Here is a 21097-nt window from a genome sequence, read left to right as displayed (position 1 = left end):
CATGGTTACTTCTGGTGTATTTTTTCTTTTGATATGTGAATTGTCCTCGTTTTGCTGAAGTATAACTTCTTTTTTTTTACATCCGTGGAAAAAAATATAAAACAGTGTTTGTGTTTAAATGTCCATGACTGGAAAAGTACATGAGCAATTTGAATGATTTTTTTTTACTAAAAGAAAGGTTATTACTTAAGCTTTTACATCCTAGATCTGGAACGCGCTACATGCAGAACTTCATAAAAAAATAGAGGGCGCCATTTGGGTTTTCCTTTTTTGACTCACCCTGTACACTGAGACATCCTTACCTGGGTTTAATCCTACCCGCTCCTCCGGTGTTGATATTGGTGGCCCATTTCCTGGATGAAGATGCAAGAATAAGAAGAAAATTCATCATTATAAACGCGTTGGCACTGTGTATAAAATGATATCATGTTTAATCAATGAATTGTTTCATAATTCCCCTTCTTCGGCATAAATGTTCGGAAATGCAGGCTGTAGAAATGTGTAAACTAATGTGTTCTCAAAACGTTTCTCTTTAAAAATTAACTGACATCCATGCCCAAACAAATAAGACTTAACATTTTCCTTGATCTTCTCAATTTATACGGAAGTATTCCTGAACCACCATCACCACCAAAAGTTACTGAATATTGTAGAAATGCAAGGCAGTGATTACAATTATATTCCGTTTATTAAAATGCCTTCAGATCTAACGATTTTCCCGAAGACTCTATCACAGCGTGATTGTGAGTGTGTTGACCGCACGTTACACCCTGTCGGGTAAACGAATTGTAATGACCAAACCGGTTGATCTATACGAACTAGGTATAGGAGACACTGTGAATAAATTATTTGTAAATTACCTGCAAATTCTTGTTAATTGCGGTTTAAGCAGAAATTCAAAAATACGGTCCTGTACCTTGTACATTTTACACGTTCTTTACGGTGGGGATAATTGCGTTACGTTTTTTTCTTACCTCGACCTTTTCTGCACTGAGTGAGATAACATACCACTGTAATACGAAAGAACAGTATCAAAATGATTGTCATTATTTCAATTTTAAAATTTTGCGAAAACCTTCAAAGATTGTATTTCTTATTTAGTTCTTAATGTTCAATTGATGCATTGATGTTAGTCGTTGATCTTGCTAATTAGACAAAAAAAATTGAAAAGATGTTATTCCATCCAATCCTGTGCGATAGTATTAGATCAATCCAGTGGGTAGCATAAAGAAAGTGAAGAAGATGGAACTTCAATGGCCTCCAGTTTATCTTCCCGATGCAGAATTCCATCGTTCAAAGTAACCATTGCTTGCGGTATCCGATGATACATTGGACTTGAACCAGCCAACTGACAACCGTTTATGCAGCATCAATTGAAAAAAAAAAATAGCTCGGTGGTCGAGTGGTAAGACGTATGTACTAGTAAGTATAAAGTCGTTGACTCGAGTCTAACCGAGTTTACTGCATAACGAAATAACCGACGGAGGGAAAAACCAACACAGAATTGACATCCTCGACACAAAACGTTTATGAACTATAACTCGCTTGGCATTGTTGCTAGGATGCAACCTTAATCCTGCAAAATCCTCCAGCTGCCTCCATGAAATAATTGCCAACAGCCTCAATCCTCCAAAGCCATCCATTTTTTCTGGAATCTGGAGGGTTGACCACTGCCTCAATTGTGCAAATTCCCCCAGCAATAAATTTCAATATGTTGAGGCAGAGCCGGTGACAACCTGGAGCAGTGCGGATGATTTCAAGTATAATATAGGACTACATTTATGCACGGCTCAGCATAAACAATACAAGGTATTACTATACCTCTTACATATTCATTATCGAGAGCCGAACTCTCACTGGTCAATTCACCATCACGTGCCAGATGTAATTATTCTTGCTGTTTACCAAATGCGCGCGCGAGGATTCACGCACAGGGTAAATACGCATGCGCAGTAGACTGTCGCATGGGTTACCCGTGCGACAGTCTACTACGCATGCGCTTTACAGAGCAATCGAAGAACTGTCGCACGGGTGCAGTACGCACGCGCGAACATCGCCCAGGAGAGATGCATGGTTGCACGGTTCGCGTAAATGTTAATTTCCAGAGCTCAATAATGCCGTACTGGAGAACATTTATGGACCGCGTAAAGATGTCTCCTGTACAACAGAAAGTTGTACAAAAACAACTGTATTTACAACTGTAGTAACTGTATTATATTGCAAACGAACCGAACTAGAAATTGAAGTTGAGCAACAATATTCTTTTGGTGAGCCCTAAAATTTCCGAATTTTTTTTTAGATGCATATAGAAAAAAAACCTCGTCAACTGAATATGTATGAAGTATAGTAAACAAATATAACATAGTTTATTTCGGGTGGACAGTCGATATTAGCTCCTTTCGGTATTGGAAGTTGATAAACTAGTTCGCCTCGGGAACTAGTTTGTCAACTTCAAATACCTCGGAGAGCGAATATCGACTGTCCACCCTCAAACCATGTTATATTTGTTATACTGTCCAAGACCTTGACGCAGTGTATCCTCCAAAATATGCCACACTATTTTGCCATATATTCTCAATCCTGCGAAATCCTTCATTTTTGGAGGAATTGGAAGGTTACGGTTAACATTAAAATAAAATTTTGAGGATTTGGGAAGGTTAAGTATAACAAAAGCCAAAAATAAATTGAAATCAAGAACATCACGTACCTATTGTCACAATTACGCCCACCGCTCCTACAAGACCGAAAACAAGAGCAAAGATATCGCCCCTAGGCCAGGCAGATGTCTCGCCGTCACTAGCAGTTAGTGTAACTGTAGTAGATACGTTCATGATCCCGTACTCTGCTATTTCTGCTAGCGGCAATGGAACGTCCTATGTAAACAAATCAAAATGTATACTCGTCCTGTTATTTTGCCCTATGGTTGCGGAGGCTTAAGGTCACACAATACTTTATTGAGAATGAAACAACTTGCACACAGACATGTTGATGTTCGCGGGCGAGTTCTTTGAAAATCAATTTCTACCGTTTAAAAGACTGTATATTCGTGCAACTTTCAGGGTTTGTTTCCCTTATAATGATGCAACTATGTGCTAAAAATCGTTTTGATATGTTCAGTATTTTTCTTCGAAATTGCAAAAAAAATGGGCTGGGGTACGTCCACTTAGGTGTTCCAAGCTGTAACACTGGTGTTAACAATATATGTCAATCTTTTCAAGCCTCACACAAATCTACGAGGATTATATCCATTATGGTGTGCAGTAAAATTTGCACTCTCGCCTCCTTCACCAGTTATTAATTAATAAATATCGCCGCTTTTTTTCAGCTTCCATTGGTCAATACCGAGACCCACACAACGTCACGCCTAGTCACGCTCATGAATATGCTAATAATGCGCCTCGTTATTGTTGCGGCAATATCAGACAACCTGACAACCACGAGTTGTTTTAATCGGCAGAAAATCTAAGTCCAGCGAAATTTTTCTTGGAGATAGTTCAAGGTGTAACACTTTCATTTGCAAAAACAGATTGAGATAAAATTTGGAATATACTTAGATGATATAAGTATTCAACTACTCGTGAAATAACAACTTGTGAGGATTACTAGAAAGTGAGATAATTAAAAAGATTTTGAGACCTTTTCTAACGATTTTTTCCCAACGAGATTTAGGTCAGCTTTACTAGTGGCGTTTCGGCATCAATAACGGCGATTTTGTTTTCACTGATATGAGAATTTCATCTTTCGTTATATTTTAACAGTTCAATCATACTGAGCATCATTATTTTCTGAAAAACAGAACGTTACAAATGAAATTTTGTTTTGAAGGGGGTGTGCATTGGTGCTTTGTTGTAAGCGTCAATGTACGTAATCGGATTACATTTGCTTAACAACGCTAGACGCAAAGGCTTCGCAATCAGAATGCTGTTACAACCAAACAAAATGTCGGATGTGTAATTGAAACGATTCATCGATCTTGAATTAGGCGTACGTCGGTTAAGTGCAAAAATCAATATCATAATTATGGTGTCGCCCCCCCCCCCCCACCAAAAAAGAAGAAGAAAATCTGATCCTTACAAGCTCTCTCTTTTGTCACAGATTAAAAACAAATACATCGCAAATATCGATACATATTAGAGAGTATATTTATAGAGTATAGCCATTTTTCAATCTGTCCCTGTCTCAAGTATCTCTTGTTAAAGAACGTAATGGATTTAGGGTGAGTGTAGTTTTGCTTACTTGCTCAAGCCACTTTACCACCTCTTGGAACTTGCCTCTTTCAAGAGTGTAACGAGTCACTGATGTTTGTAACTGAGTCGAGTCGGGTCGTTTTAAGGAAGTGACTCGAGGCGAGTCGAGTCATGAGGCCAAGAAGGTCGAGTCGAGTCACAGTACAGTGTGCAGTCCAGTCGAGTGAAGTATTTAGCTGGAGTCAATTTGAGTCACAAATATTTTAACACTATAATAACAAATAAAGACAAAAGTGAAAGTCATTTGTGTCACAGTTAACAAGAAGTAAAACTTCGGTCTCATAAGTACGGAGCCCGCAAGGGGACAGAGTTGATTAATTTGTTTCGTTCCCTCGAAATATTATTTCGTTCCCTTAAACTAATTATTTCGTTCCCTCGAAATAATTAAGATTTTTTGGTATGCTATTTTGCCTGAGAGAATTAATATTAAGCGTCCCAAAATGTTTCTAAAATACTAGCAAATTCATATTCATTCTAAAATTGGGTTAATTGAGCTGTTTTGAGCTAACAAAAAACAGCTCAAAATGTAATCCGCCCGGGCGAAAATCATAAATCATTTTGAGGGAACGAAACATTTTTTTCAACCCTGTCCCCTTACGGGCTCCGTACATGAGCTATCTGGTTTGGATTCGGGTCTGGAATTGTTTTAGCTAGTCGCTGGCAACATTAACACCAAACTGCATTATGCAAAACTGTTTCTCAGCATTTAAACAATGGGCATGTATTTTTTTTCTTAGTAATAGAAAGGCATCAATGAAGGGGTTGAAATCGCCCAAAGCTAATGATGAAACTTCGAAATCAATTGGAAAACGTGTTAAAAGTCTGGTAACGACTTTCGAAATAGTATTCTGTACGTTCCAGAACCACAAGGTCTATGACACGCGTGTATACACGACAAGCGGCCGCTGTACGCTTCCTCTATTTTTGAGTAAAGTAATAATGTATTCGCAAAGTGATGTGACCGTAAATATTGCGCCGTTTGTCATTGCAGATATATTTCGGAAAGTTTTGCTATATTTTGGGGACTCGAGTCTTAATAGCCTTTCCTCGATTCGAGTCTAGTCTTCAGATGAGGGACTCGAGTCGAATCGAGTCATTTACCCACAGGGACTCGAGTCCAGTCGAAAGTGTGACTCGAGTCGGACCTGAGTCGAGTCATTGACTCGAGTCAGGCTCTCTCCACCCAGGAGTGTGAATGGGTACCGGCAGTAGCTGAGGAGTAACCTGCCATGGGAGAAAATGCAGTTGTTGTATGCAACGGAAACCGGGGATCAAGCCAACCTGATGATTATGGCTTGGAACAGAAACTACTCCCATGCCTAGGATGATGAAATAGACTGTATCGGACCACTTGAATATCTTGCCAAACATGCGGCTGTCATCATGTTGAGTTCAATAACAGAAATAGAGAAGAGGATCTCTATTCTAATCGGGTGTAAACATGCAAACGTCATTATGCTGTGCGTTTCGCTTGTCTTGTGTTCGCGTGCGTGCAGACTGCATCACACTTGATTCAGCTAGTTTCACGATTCAATTGAACGCGACGGCTGAACATTTGTATAGCAAAGTGGTAAAAAAATAGGAAGGTGTATCTTAACAGACAATTCTGACTTGTTAATAAATCAAAGAATCTAATAATGCAATGGACTATAATCTGTTCCCATACCCTAGCCTTTTGAGTTATGTTACACCAAGTTTTGAGTTATCTCATACCCAGTTGGCAAACTTCTTAACTTTAAGCTGCAGTCATCATGTTGGCTAATGACCAGCAAATCCTCAGTCTTTACCATAGTGAAGACAATTATTAAGCAAATTGATTGAAATGTTGATTAAGGCAAACAGTTCTTGTTTAGTAAAAGGGCCACATATCACACTGCTAAATTTGTTTTTTCTTTCTAAGAAATATTTTATTGTGCCATTCCTTGGAAAAATTTCTGATGGGTAAAGACAGGTTCAGGTTTTTTGTAACTTTTTTTTCTGGAAAAAGGGCGCTTATTTAAAGAAAAATATTTTTTTTGGCAGTGTATTACATCCAGTATGCAATAGTACTTTCGTTTCTCTACACACTTTAACAAATATGTAGGCGGTCTGTGACTGTCCTTTTCGTTTCAGAAGCGTACACTAGAGATTTAGCAGATCGGTTTGAATGGCAAGGCTTGTGCATAAAATGGCCACACAGACAGATTTACACAAAAATAGTGTTTGTCGAGGGAATATAATTTCTAAAGCTCAAGCCCGAAGGCATTGCCATGCTATTGAGTCAAGGCCTAGTGCGGCAACAATGACTCTGTTATTATGTTAAGAACCTGTATAAAAAATCATTGAAACGTGTCAAACAACAACTTCCATACGGTTAAGGCAATGGTACAGTCAGGATTTGCCGTGAAGCCGCCATTTTGAAAGCTTGGTAGTATTCTTAACTACATTACGCCTACGGGTGGTGTACACCAGTGATTAAATAGGCCCAGAATGGCCAATGCCGGCCAAATCACGATTTGAGGGTTGGTGGAAATAAAGGGCCCTAGCTCTGAAATGGTCTTCGAACTTGTATTTCTGGAAAATTTGGGATGTATTGGGACACAAAGTAGCTCTAATTTGTCGGGATATTTTTTTTTTTAAATGGCGATATTGGCTTCAGGACTGCTTATCCGCGAGGCAAAATTTTTTGAGTGAAAAGTCAGCCAATATTAAGTCACTGTTAACCCTAAATGGAAAAGAAAGTAAAAGAGGGTAAACAAGCTTTCATTTGATTTACATGTAAGTGTCTCGATCAGCAGTTGGAGCAATGAGCATCTCCTCGATCTATTTTGAGGTTGTGCATTTCTCATTGGTGCCTATATTTACTGGTCTGCACCTATACAAACACGCGTACATGGTATGGAATCTGGGCTTCGGTTGCAGCCATTCTGAAAACCTTAAATCAATGATACTTTTAGGGGATGTGAATTAAACAATTTTTGTGAACTTGTTTAAGCACGAGAACACCAGGCGCGTAGGAAGCTCAAAATCATCGCCAGGCTCATCGGAGTATTTGGCCAAATCCCTCCCACATGAAACGGTGAATAAGCCACTATATCAGGCACTTCCTAGTCCGACAATTTAAGACTCAATACTGTGTATGCAAGTCGTAAAACTCAGGTACGGTACTGACGACATGCAATACAAGAAAATAGACTGGCATCTGAAACAACCAGTCCAATAACTCTTCAGCGCTGCACCAATAAACTGTGCCAAACAAATAATAGGCTGGCAGGTACAAGTCTCTATTTCTACATATTTCTCCACAGCCAGCCACCAGACTAATGAGAATGAAGGAAGAGGTCAGTCTTTTTAAACAGTTGGACCATGGTTGGACATGTACAAGTCTATTCTGTGGTCTCGTTTTGAAATGACTTGACTTCCCTCTCATGTGCAAAATATTGAAGAAAAGTCTGCTTAGAAAATTGAGTTGAGTTTTTAAACTTGGTTGGTGACATGCCGAGGACCTTTTTTTTGTCCAATGACAATTTTTGGAGAATTTTGCTGGCTACAGCTAGAGTGAGTAAAGTTGGCCTGATTTTGTTTTGATGGTTTTTGAGCAATCCAATTCCCAGTATGGGTGCGCCCCTGAACATTACACTTACTTGTACAAAATACATGTGCATGTACTAAGGGAATTTGATTCTTCGTACAGCTGTGTACTTTTCTTTATGCACAGATAATTAAAATACCGAAGACAAATAGTTGACGCAATACAGTCAGCACCACACGAAGTACCTTGTGAGAAAAGAAATACCAGGCAAGGCAAGATCGAGGAAGACACCATTTTGAAACAGTAGGGGCGAGGGTTCACAATTCAATATAAACAAAATGAAGGGTCAAGCATGCAATTACAAGAGACTTGAATGCCTTGAACAAGAATTCATGTTGAAAACGCAACTCTACCGCGAGCACGGATGTCACAGAGGCCAAAGGAACTGATCACAGATCCAAGATCGTTCAAATTTTACTCTCGACACAGTGCCTGCAGTAGTATACGTACCTGTTTGACTCTGGCCTTGTCTTTGCTTTGGCTGATCTCCGGACATGTACCTGGCGGATTTCAGGAACTTTCTCCTCAGATTGCAATATACGTGCCAAGAAGTGATGTGTTAGATCTTGAATCGGGATCAGTGTAGATACAAATAGAGAACATCTGTGACATGGTCCGGCTTGCAGATTGTTTGTGTACAGTACCGGGTTCCGACGCCGATTATTCCGTTCCGTTGTTATAGCCAGTATGAACCAATATGCAACACTGGCCTGAGTTTGGCAGGCAGGCAAGCAACTTGTGACGGTGCGCCAACGCCCAGTGGCCCACGCATGCGCAATACACCAGTTCACAATGAAGTCAAATTCATACATGCATGCGCATTGATTGGCCCATGCTGATTTCCCTTGACCTCGTGAGCACGGCACGAAACCAAACTTGATTCAACTAGCTTCATCTACCTTCACGATTCAATGAAACGTGACGACTGAACTTGTTTTATAGCCAGGTGGTAAACAAATTGGAAGATGTGTCATTACAACTTCCGACATATTAATCAAACAATCAAATACAGTGCAAAGAATTGTAATCTGTGGACATACCCTAGCCTTTTGAGTTTTCACATACCAAGTTGGCAAACTTCTAAACTTCAAACTGCAGTCATTAAGTTGGCAATAACTACCAAATCCTCACTCTTTACCATCACGAGCACGATTATTATTAAGCAATGGCTGAAACAAAGTTGATTAAGACAACAAATGTTGTTTTGTAATTATTAACTTGTAATTATTATACTCTTAAAAATGTGGGTTTTTTTTCACTGAGAAAATATTTTCTTGTCTCATTTCTTGAAAAAAAAAAATTCAATTTTATAAATTTTATCCTGTACAATAAAACCACTTAGACCAAAAAGTGATACTCAAGACGATTTCAGGTTTTTTTTCCAAAGACAGATGGCACAACTCCTGGAGAAATTGAAAGAAAATTGCAAAACTCTTTGGACCCAAGTTTGCATTTTCAATGGACTGCTTCGCTCTTTCCCTTTGGGCAAATTGATACGCATGTGTGCATAAATTTGAATTTATGAGGAAGTGTTCTTAAACAATAATGTGTGCCGATAGACTTGACAAGGAGTCGTCACTTACATACAGTACAAGTACCGAAATTGAACACTGATGGACAACAAGCATCGTGCGACTACCACCATCAATCACAGACTGGAATTCAGTCTACGGAACACATGTAGTAAGAATTTGTATGTCCGCTGCATACGTAGACTTGCACAGTACACTGCTGAATACAGGGCCCCACGCTATGTGTAAATCGAATCACTGTATTTCTTGTCAAATTCTCCCTAGTCGTGTACTTTGACATATGCTTCCTTTTGAACCCTGATATCGGTTCCAATCAATGTTTCGTTGCTCAGTCAGTGAAGTACGCACAGTATATCGCACGTTCTGCAGTCTGGGAACGAGCAGTTAAACAATTCTCTTTTGGAAACTTCAGGAACCTGCTTTAATCGGCCATTATATGCCTATAAAGTTGTATGAGGATGAATCTGACTTACGACGATCTGGAAACTGTGTCTTTTACTTTTGTTATGTTCCCTCAACTAACACAATTTACATTGGCTCAGAAAATAGGGGGGGGGGGGGTCAGGTGGCCCGAATCAAATGTAAATTTTTGTTTGTCTTAAAAAAAAACACCTTTCATGTGACGCATCACAAACCAGGATAATGCCAGCATTCGTTGGTTGCAAAACAACTCAAGAAATACCAAATTTAATGAACTGAATTTTTGTCTATTAGTTTTTTCATGTTGTATAACATTAAGAGGTTTCATATCCTGAAAAACTGTCAAAAATAAAAATGACATGACGGAAAACAAAATTAGTTCTTATATACGAACAAAATACAATTTGAATGAAAGTCAAAAGGTATGGAAAAAAGGACACACTCGTTGTTTGGCAACAATCCAAAATATACCACCTGAATTAAGTTAAATATCGTCGTAATCGGTCTATAAAAATGCCACTTTATTTTTTTTAACAGAAAATACTACATTTTGCTAAAATTATAAAGGAAACCAGACTACAGCTGGCTTGCACCCTGTGTTAATAGGTGTGTTAGGTTTAGGGATGTGTAACCGATTGCAAACAAAATGTGGAATGACTATATTGAGGGCAGTATTTGAGGGGGGGGGGGGGAATCATCCATGGTCGCATGACCATCGTGGGAAATCAATGCCAAAAATGTTCTTTTCTTGAAAATGCCAGCACACCAGGCGCCATGATTTCACAGGATGCTAGAGACTTTTTTCACTTACATATTTTATTTTGATGTTTGCAAATGTCTTTAAAAGGTACATAGCCCCATTTGCTCTTTGTACACCCGTTTGAAGATTTCTTAAAGCACATTTTTAGCAGTATGCGTAACAACTAAAGTTTGAGCTCATTGGCTTCACATTCAGCCCCCACCCCCATTTTTATTATAAAGGCCTAATTGTGATTGTGGTCTAGATTTGGTAAAACCAACGCTGTAGTCATGGACTTGAATGACGTGTGGATACCAGTGAACATCCACACTGGTATCCTAGCATTCAATTTCATACACGCATGCGCATTGATTGGCTCATGCTGATTTCCCCACCCTGTAACCATGCATACAAACATCCTATACGTGCACCAGTACAAGCCCAAAGAACTCAGCACACAAATAAAGCTGACGAAAATGTACACCACAGCGCAATTTTGTGCATGCGTGTTGAAGCGAAATTTCCCTTTCGGAGAAGCTAGCACGCCGGAGAAGTGAGACCGTGACACCCCTGACCTCATGCGCACGGCACGAAATCAATTGTATAAGTGTTTATTGTTTGCCCCCCCCCCCCAAAAAAAATATATATATATATATATATACCACAAAATGATACATATCACGAATTCAGGGACTTTCCAAAAGACAGATGGTACAAATCCTGGAGAAAATAAAAAAAAAAATTACAAAATTGTTTGGACCCAGTGCATTTTCAAGGGGCCGCTTCGCTTTTTCCCTCGGGCCAATTGATGCGCATGCATGCGTGAATTTGAATTGGTGGTGAGACTAATCTTTAAACAGTGTAGTACTCGTACTCGTACTGAGCTCATGCGCTAGTTGCTTGAGGCAATAACCCAAGAAAGACCAGAATGAATTAACATTTGTTATGTAGACTCAATTTGGTGAGAAACCGCAAAACGTTTAAACAGCAATGACAAAAACAACATCGTGTTTAAAACGCGAAAAAAAAAAAACAATCCCAATGAAATTCAATTTTCCAAGACAAAAAGCAACACACTCCTCTTGCAAAGAAAGAAATGTAGTGAATGGGAAGTTCATTTGTTACAGTTCTTTGCAAGAGCGTTTTACTCGCATACTGCTTTCATCGACAATGGGCGCGTTGGACCAAAATATTGGTGGCGCACTGCCGGAGACAAACCGGCCTAACGGTCTTAAATAGTGTTGCAAACAACAGTACTGACGAAACATCATTTCCGATGCCTCTCTCATGGGAGTCTTTAAGTGTGTGGGGGGGGGGGGGGAGGGGGGAGAGGACTGCTTGTAACCACCCCCCCCCACCCCACCGAAAAAGGAGGGGGGGGGGAAGAAAGAGGGGCGGAGAAGAAAACAAGAAAGAAATTGTTGTGAAGTCAAATTTGCTATTTTCAATACACATTTAACAAAATGTTAAAAGGGGTGGGGTGGCAAATGTCCCCCGCACATCCTCAAAAATGATAAATTGAGAATATGCTTGAGAAAGGATTTGGGGGGAAATGTGCTTTGTCCCCCCCCCCCCCCAAAAAAAAAAATGGCGACACCATTGGCCTCACTATTGAACAAAAAAAACACGTTTGTTTGGGCAATAACTCAACAAAAAAATAGCAAATGTATTGAAATTGAGAATTTGTCCATTGATGTGTCATGATGTGTTACATTGGAATTTAATTTCATGAGAAACCGCAAAACAACAATAGTGTTTAAAAAGCGAAAATACAATCTGAATGAAAGTTAACGTTCAGGGAACAATAACACATTCGTTTTGGCAAAAACCCGATAAACACCAGTTGTATTAAGTTAAAATATCTTGCAGTTGTCGGTTGATGTGTTAGGAGATTCAATTTTGTTAGAAACGTTTTCAAATACAATGACCCAAACATTTTTTTTGAGTCATCTTATTAGAAGGGAGGAGAGGTCGTTATTTCCAACCTGGAAGTGCAATGACCGATGCTGTCCCTATGCCATGCTAGTAGGAATATTCAAACCAAGTTCGTATGAGAAATTTGAGCAAAGAAAGCATTTTGTAATTATGGTCATGTAGATATTAAGCTATGAAGGTTAAAGCTAAAGCCGAAGGCAAATACAAACATTCAGAGTAAATATAATACAATCATATCAGCACCAAAATGCACGATGAAACAATTACATCGATAGATTTAGAGGGAACATCAGACCAATTACGAATGAGCAGCACCTTATCGACAAAATCATCGGTAGTGGAGGAGTCCACAATTCCTTTAATACAATTAATCCAATGAATTAGTCACATAAAGAAACCAACTGGTATTACATCAACTTACAATCGTTCCCGGGGTAAGGAATCGTCAGCGCACAGTGAGGTAATGGGTTGAAACAGTTGGGTGCACAGGGGTTTACGGCGGCATTCTGGGGTGCTGTACAAATAGCAAATACATATACATACATCATTGATACATATTTCAACAATATAAATAACACCATAATTATAACTGTATCCCAAATAAGAATCCATACTTTGTGTTTCCATGTACCGGGATGAAGGCCTGTAAAATGAGGGCGTTGGCTCTAAGGAATGATAAGCATTTCGGCGTAAACTAAAATACATGTATCCATGATTACCGAGCCAGACACTAGTAGTATAGAATACGGATGAATGCTTACGGTGAATTGAGTGTCCAGAAATAAACGTGATAGAAATTAAAGTAGAAATACTTACAAATAGTTGGCTACAGAAATGTGTAGTGAGTTGATCGGGAGCGTGGAGGCATTTGATTCGAATCTCCCGCACGCCGGGGTGGCGCGAGCAAAGATATTACGTAATTGCATACCAGAGATGCCTAAGCGGGGTTGGTCGGGGGACTGACTAGATTAAACTTATGTAAAAAGGGCTTTATTAAAAATGAGGGAAATAGTTATTCGAAGGGAGACACTAAATAACGGAATAAATGCGTAGCAGTGACGATAATAGCTTATATTGCATGCTTCCGTCTGAGCAAGGTCGCGTGTACATAATCCATATCGTCTACAATCCGTAAAAAATGTTTCGAAATTTGGTGAAAATGCCATGCCCTTTTTTTATTCAATTTCTTACAGGTTTTCCCGTATGATTTAGTACAATTCGCAGCCTACTTTCACAAATTTAACGCCTTAGTTATTTGCAGGCTGGACGCAGTAAAAAAAAAATGACCCTGGAGGAGGGGCAAGAAATTGCAAGATGAATGACGAGATGAGAAGTCAGCCCTTCAAGGAATTCTTGCCACGAATCTTCTCCTGACACTTCAGCAGGTGGGTCAACTGCAAACAGCTCCTTGTAGTTAAACGCCTGATTGTTTCTAGCCCGCTAATATGTTGAATCGACCTCACGCGTAGCGGCCATCTTAGAGGGCGTCTTTTGTTCTGTAATCTAGTAGCAATGAATGCACGGAAGGTTTACTGACTTAAGACCCGAACCATGGAGTATTTTTGTCATGTACGATGAGCGATGACATTCATTCGGAATGCGCTTTTTAGGTTTGATGCACTAAATTCTTTTGCTCACAATTGTATTGTTTTGTAAAATCTCGTAAAATAAAATTTCCGAACGTGACACATCATTAAAAATTACTGAAGGAAGTTTCAATATAGTACATTTAGTATTTTATTATTTATTCGGCCAAATTACAAAATACAACAAGCAATCCACAAAAATAAAAAAAAAATAAACAAAAACAGCCCAATCCAAGCTGGCCAGGATTGACAAAAGTATAATAAAACACTGTGACTCGAAAGCCTGTCAAACTTAACTTGAATGGTAACAAAATTACATTAAAAAAATAGATACAAAGTTGAATGAAAAATATGATCAATTAAGTAAGTTATTGATCTAAACAACGAGTGGTTTGTTGTATTGGACGTTGAATCATTCGGATTGTTGTTCACGATTAATTAGAGTATAAACAACTATCCGTATACTTGCAAGTTCCTGCAAAAGAGGGCGCACTTCACAAACACTGCTCACCGTGCGCCAACTTCTATCCATTCGTGATGTAAACACAGTTATTGTAACGACGAAAACTCACAATAAACAAATTGTATTAAAAGTGAATTTCGTCCAATATTTTGCAATGATATTAAGACACAAGAATCTAAAAATTGACAGGAACAAGTATTTTCTGCACTCTTTTTAGTTTCAGTATGTGGTAATAGTTTGACCTTGTCACTCAAAACATGAATCGTAAAAATCAAATTTATCTTCTTCATACAAGATAAAAATCATTGTTTCGCGCGTAACGGGGACACAATATTTGGTGTCCTGGTTACACGTGAAGTTACTGTTTTTTGTCATAAATATCCTGCATGATTACACTAAAAAAGGTTGAAATTCATTTATTTCATAAACTTATCGGTATGAGTACATACTGAAGGAAATTGAGACATTTTGAATGAAATACTTAAGATTATATGGTGCATAAAAGTTACTGGTTTCACGTGTAATGGGGAAACCAACCTCTCACTAAGGAACTAATCACTATTCAGTGCACAATATCCATTTATTTTTGTCTAAATGTTACAGAATAATAAGTACATTAAGTTATGGATTTATAGAAATCAGAATTTTTCAAAGAATGCTAACAGATATATGGCACAAAATGTATTTTGCTTCACATTGTAACGTGACATTTGGGGGACACCATGGTTTACCCTGTTATGCGTGAAACTAGAAACTTATTTGCGCTATATTTCTTAAGCCTGCCTTTGAAAATTCAAATGATCATAACAGACAAAAGTATCTTCACTGCTTTATATTTTATATGAATTTTTGATGAAAACCAACAGAAATATGGCACAAATTAGTGACCAGTTTCACTCACGTGTTACATATGAACGATGTCCATGTTACACGTGAAAAGATGTTTTTTTGTCATGTAAGAAGAAAATCAAGTCCAAAAATAAAAATGTACGCTTAAAGTACTAAATCAACCAGTCCTACAAATTTATACTTCAAAGTTTTAAAAAAACATATATAACAATGTCACACTTTAGTACCCTTATCTATGGAATGACCCATATACATCAATTAAACATAATGTACTACTGCTCTTTCAGATTGAACTTTTTTGTGACATGACACTTTTGTTAAAAAGTGTAGATTATTAGAGGTATTATTGTAGGAATCTAGAGTTTACTGTAGATTCATGAATTACGGATTATTGTAAGAAAAAAAATCAATTAATGTACTACGGAAATGAAGTAAAATGGGAAACAAACTGAAAAGCGATATTGTTGCAAAATAGTACAATACTGTACTTTGGTAAGATTTTGTACCAGAAATAATTTAGAATGTCAACTTAATTGACACTTGTCAAATTGATTTTCGATTCAATGGAATTGATAAATCTTGCCATCGTATAACTGGGAATGAACAGTCAACAGATATAACGGGATGATATTTAGTCTTGAAGATGTTTTATGGAAAAGGATACCATACTACATTGTTATTCTATTTTATTCAAAGACTCAATCACCTAATATATAACAAAAATTATGTACAATAATTATCATCTGCTCTACACGCACTACTAATTTTACACACAACAAACACATACATCCGTTTAATTCATTATGTCGAAGCTGGAGTTCCTGCTCAAATAGAACGACAAGGTTAGAGCACCGGTCATATTTACAACGACTTACTGTCTGTTTAGCTATATTTATTAGACTATTAAAAAACGATAGCTATTATGTGCTTCATCCATCCCAAAAGAGCGATCGATTTTAACATTTTTTTCAAGGCAGCAATCTTTTCGATTTCGTTCCAAAAGGGCTTAACCGTTTTACATGACCAGAAAAAGTGCTGAATGTAATATATTGTATCATGGCAAAAATGAACAAATATTTGTATCGCTTTTCTTCCTTTTGTAAAGCCAGATTTGCGTGGGGTAACAAATATATATGATTTTCCAAATAATTGAAAAAGGACTTACTATCAGGACAGCGATAATTGAGCCTTTTCCATATTACATCTCAGACAAAGTTATGCCTTTTTCCAGAAAGTCTCTGCAATAAACTATACTACATACACGTTTATTTTATGTTCTGTACATAGGCCTACATGTTACATGACATGTCACATTGAGAGCTCAAGATAACTCTTCTAGTTACAATTAATTAATTATTCTTTCAGGCAGAGCATAGATTAATCTCTGACAATTGTGTTTCACAATACATGTAGTGGACATTTACGCAAGATTTTATTGATTTGTCATAAAGTTTCACTTGCTCAGAACAGCGCTCTTTGAGTCATTAATATGATGGCAGCACAATTCAAGGTCTGATCGAGAAATGCAAATGACGAGTTGTTGAGCTGTACGCTTAAAATTTGTACAGATTCTTGGAACTAAGCCATAAAATGTTGAAATCTTCATGATATGTAGTTCATGTGGTTGCCTTGGATGTGTTCAGGAATGTTCAGCGTTTTGTCTCTGGCAATCCTCAGGTAACTCGTGAGAGTTGAGAGAAAATAAGGAAGGACATTTCAGTCTTAAAAGCAAGAAAGGGATGAGAGAGAACAGTTCTTGGCGGAAACCACGTGATGCAGCTGTGGCATTTGCCCTTGACGGGAATCGAACCGAATGGTTGTGCAATGGGAGTACCCGGCCACCCCCTCAAATGTCCAGACGACACATCTTATCAAACAACCCTATCAAAGAAGCCCTAGTTGCATGTGAACCTCGCCAAAACAGACGAGAAACAAGAAGAGGTCCAGCGAATATAGAAAGATTGAGCAAAACGAACATCCAAGGAAAACAACAAAGTTGCCATGGTTGTATTAGAACCATGGAGAAGATGAAAGGAAAGGGAAGTACGTAGCACTATAAGGATGAGTCATTCCACATTGCAAAGATGTGAACCGGGTACCGATTGTATAGAGGCAAGCATGCACTGTAATGCCAAGCTGCGTTCGTAGACATGCTGAGGTTGAAGGCAAGGGGCGTGAATTCACGTAGTCCTAGATTATGAACAAGGTACAAGAGGACCGAGGCAGACCATGAACCAAGTTACTAAGTTTACATTTAATCTTGGATGACATCTGTATTTGATCTGTCCACTGTAATTTTGTAATTTTGCTGGGTAATTTTTGCTCTATAATTTTTAGTGTTCCATAATTATAAACACAAATTAATTCATTATTAACCAAATCTGCTGAAAAATGTCTGATACGTGGTGTATTTTACTTAATTAAATTTTGTTACACTTCTCAAAAGTGGCGGATCAAGGGATTTTTGCGGGGGGGGGGGTTGTCATGCCCGTCACATTTTTTTTTTAATGCCAGATTATTGCTGACAGGTATACATGTATAGGTAATTAATTATTCCTATAATTGTTATATTTGTTTAAAGTTTTTTTGGTGACAGAGCAGGGAGGGGTTTCGACCTCCACCCCCAGGATCCGCGCTTGTCTCAACGTGTATTTTCACTGAATATGTGTCTTTGTTATGCTTACCAACGTTGTGATTTACATAAATATAATACGAATATGTCTCTGTAATGATGTCCACAACAATACTAATTTGGAGATTCGAGTGAAATAACCCAACTGCCGAATTTGAAATTTTGGTGATGAAACTGGTACGAAAATCAACAAATTAATGTAATCTTTTAGTATCATTTAATTAAAATAAGTTGGGAACTGTTGACAAATGTTGCTTGACCACCTGCTTGACATGCTCTGCATCGGGACCTTCATATTTAAGCCAAAACTTGCGTAGTTCAGGCAGATTCTTGAGATGAGCAGCAAGAGTCTCCACTCCAACCAGACTGAATGCATTGGCACGAATATCAAGCTCCTGCAAACCATGCCCGGCAGGGAGGATGTTGATCAGGTCAGGGATGTCATTATCATTCAGTCCACATGTGTGTAATGTCAACGACTTCAGGGATGGAGGAACAAGGGGGCCTACACCAGCCAGATGGCAGTGAAGGTTGGTATCAAACACCTCTACTTCGTTCAGCCAATCACAACCAGTCATTACATCCGCTAGTCTAATAACGACATCATGCGTGATATAAATAATGTTTACTCTCTTAAGGATCTGCTTGCATACTCGAGACAGGGATCCTAACTCACGCACATCAACGTGAGACTTCTCATCAATCCGCATTTCAAGCTTTATTTGATCATGAAGCCTCTCATCCACCTCCACTGGTGTCTCCCTCTCCTCGTCTGATTTTTCCAGCACAAAGTAAGTGACAGACACGTGAAATCTCCTGATTGACCTGTTGTTATCAATCGGTAGTATCTCCCCCAGCAGCTTCAGACTATCATGCAATCTACCGTCGATACTTAGATAAATGTCTACTGTAGTGTCATCATGCAGTAATCTATCAATACCCCTCAACGGCGCCAATTCTTCATGCGATGTGCAGCGGACAGTTAACTCCTTAAGTTCTACTAGTGGCTGACGGAGACCCTGCAAGTAATAGCGCATTGCTAACAGATCCTCCTGACTATCACATCTCGCGTCAGTTGGTCGGTCCAGCTTATCAGCCAGTTTGTCACAAGACTCATATAACAACCGGCGCGTCAGTCTCTGCACTACCGCTTTATCGGTACGTTGTGTTTGTACGTGCTTCAGAATGAGCCAAGTAGCCGGAGACCCCGATGATATGCCGCATGCAAACCGAAGCAGATATTGCATTGCACGGACATTGCCTGGATTGATCTGCTGCAGCCTCTCATGAAACTCCTCTTTGTTCTCGTCATACAGGTGCGCAAAGAAGTAAGCCGCACTATACTCCTGAGAGGTCTTGTGGAGGAACGTCACTTTTATCTTCTCATCCAAGCTGCTACTCGTGTCGCTTTCAAGTTGTATGAAGCCAATCTCTCCAGGTGCAGACTTTCCTAAGACGGATTCACGGTGATCAAACTCAAACACCAACTCGTGTTTCCCGTCAATCAATGCCTCAAATGCAATCTGTCCGAGATCTTTGAGTTCGGAATCCAACTTCTTCTCCCAACTTTCATTTTCCCGACAGCGGCGCTTTGCAAGAACCTCCGTGAAGCGTGTGATCAGTGTCGTTTCACGGTCAGGCAATTCATTCTTTTCACTGAAAACTATGCACATTATCTGACAAAGAAGTGGAATACGCGCCATATTCTTCCACATTTCCTTTTCCTGTAAGCATTTAATTAACTTGTCTGCTTTATTATCATCTTTGATATGCTTCTTGATATACAGATTGGTGCTTTCGGGTGTGAAACCCGATGTATGAACGAGAGCAGATGATTTCTGGTTGTCTTTCTGAAGATGTTCCACCATATGTGGCCTTGTTGCCACCAACACGCGACTGTCTCGAAAAACCTTGTTATGCAATATGTTATAGAGACAGAATTTATTATACTCCATATTCTCCTCGGGTTTTGCAAGCAAATCGGGCCGTTCATCTAAACCATCCAATAAGAACACACTTTCCTTGTGGTTGACAGTGATTATCTTGATTAAATCATCGCGATCTGGCTGTTCATCTAGCTGAAAACATTGGTCTAAAATTGCATCAATGACGCAAGGGGTTTTCATTTGTTTTAACTCAAGAAAGAACAAAAGCCTGATATTGGAAAATAAGTCACGTTTTGCCCAAGTATCCACGATTTTCTTTAAAATGGTTGATTTGCCATAGCCAGCTCCACCTGAAAGAATAATTAATAATTCCTCAATCTTTTCGGCATCTAACAAGTCGTTCAAGGTGTCTAACGGTTTTGTTCTAGCTACATCATTGTTTAGTTTCCCCAACCTTTCTTTAGGCACCTGTTTATAATCATCTTGACAAAGGGGCATCTCGGTATAAATCTCATCAACTGCCGCCTGATAATGTTGATCGGTCCTGTAAGGGTGTGTAGAGATGAAGACATTGCTGTATTGCTTTATTAGCTTGTCCCGACACGTGTTAATATCCCAAGTTCCTGTCGAGTGAAAAAGGTTAGATGATATATGTTACACATTACATACTATTTATTTTAGCCAAGGAAATCATCAGGTCGGCAGACTAATTAAGTAACAGCCATGCGTATAGCAACATCGAAATATCATTTCATAAAGACTTTTTTCAATGATTCTTGTTTTTTTGTGTTTTTGTATATATTTAAAATCAATCAATTATTGAATTGAGCCGCTAATTAATTAACTTTGGTAATTAATCAACAACTAAACGCGACGATATCCATCAACGAAAATGTTTCTTTTTTTCTTGGGAGTGGGACAAACAATATGAAAAAAAATGACAAAAATCCCGCGGTGAACACTTTTAAAATGGACCTTTGGAATATGAAACAGTTGCTAATGGAGTTGGATGTAGGGGTGGAGATAATAATAATTTAAACACATTCGCATCTTTAAAGAAATTCGGAACTGTGTTCTTGGGAGTATCCGAGAATTGCTGAAGTGCGCCACGTCGGCTGATTTTGCGCCCAATTTCCAGATGCCACCATTTTTTTTTTTAAATTTCGGATCTAATTGTGAGTAATTGAAATTGTTGACAATGGTGCAACAGCAATTAACAGGTAATAGTGCCAGTACT

General features: G+C 38.7%; 1 long non-coding RNA gene across 1 annotated transcript; it reads right to left on the bottom strand.

Annotated features, from left to right (window-relative positions):
* Window positions 1–302: 302 nt before the first annotated feature.
* On the bottom strand, window positions 303–8640 carry LOC119726096. Its single transcript, XR_005270768.1, has 4 exons — window positions 8269–8640; window positions 2708–2873; window positions 975–1010; window positions 303–353 (listed from the first exon to the last, which is right to left on the bottom strand). It is a non-coding gene; the product is annotated as an uncharacterized LOC119726096 (long non-coding RNA).
* Between the last annotated feature and the right edge of the window lie 12457 nt (window positions 8641–21097).

Source organism: Patiria miniata, unplaced genomic scaffold (genome assembly GCF_015706575.1).
Source record: "Patiria miniata isolate m_02_andy unplaced genomic scaffold, ASM1570657v1 HiC_scaffold_19, whole genome shotgun sequence".
Taxonomy (NCBI): domain Eukaryota; kingdom Metazoa; phylum Echinodermata; class Asteroidea; order Valvatida; family Asterinidae; genus Patiria; species Patiria miniata.
Note: the sequence above shows the minus strand (reverse complement) of the source record. Positions and strands in the feature narration are given on the sequence as shown.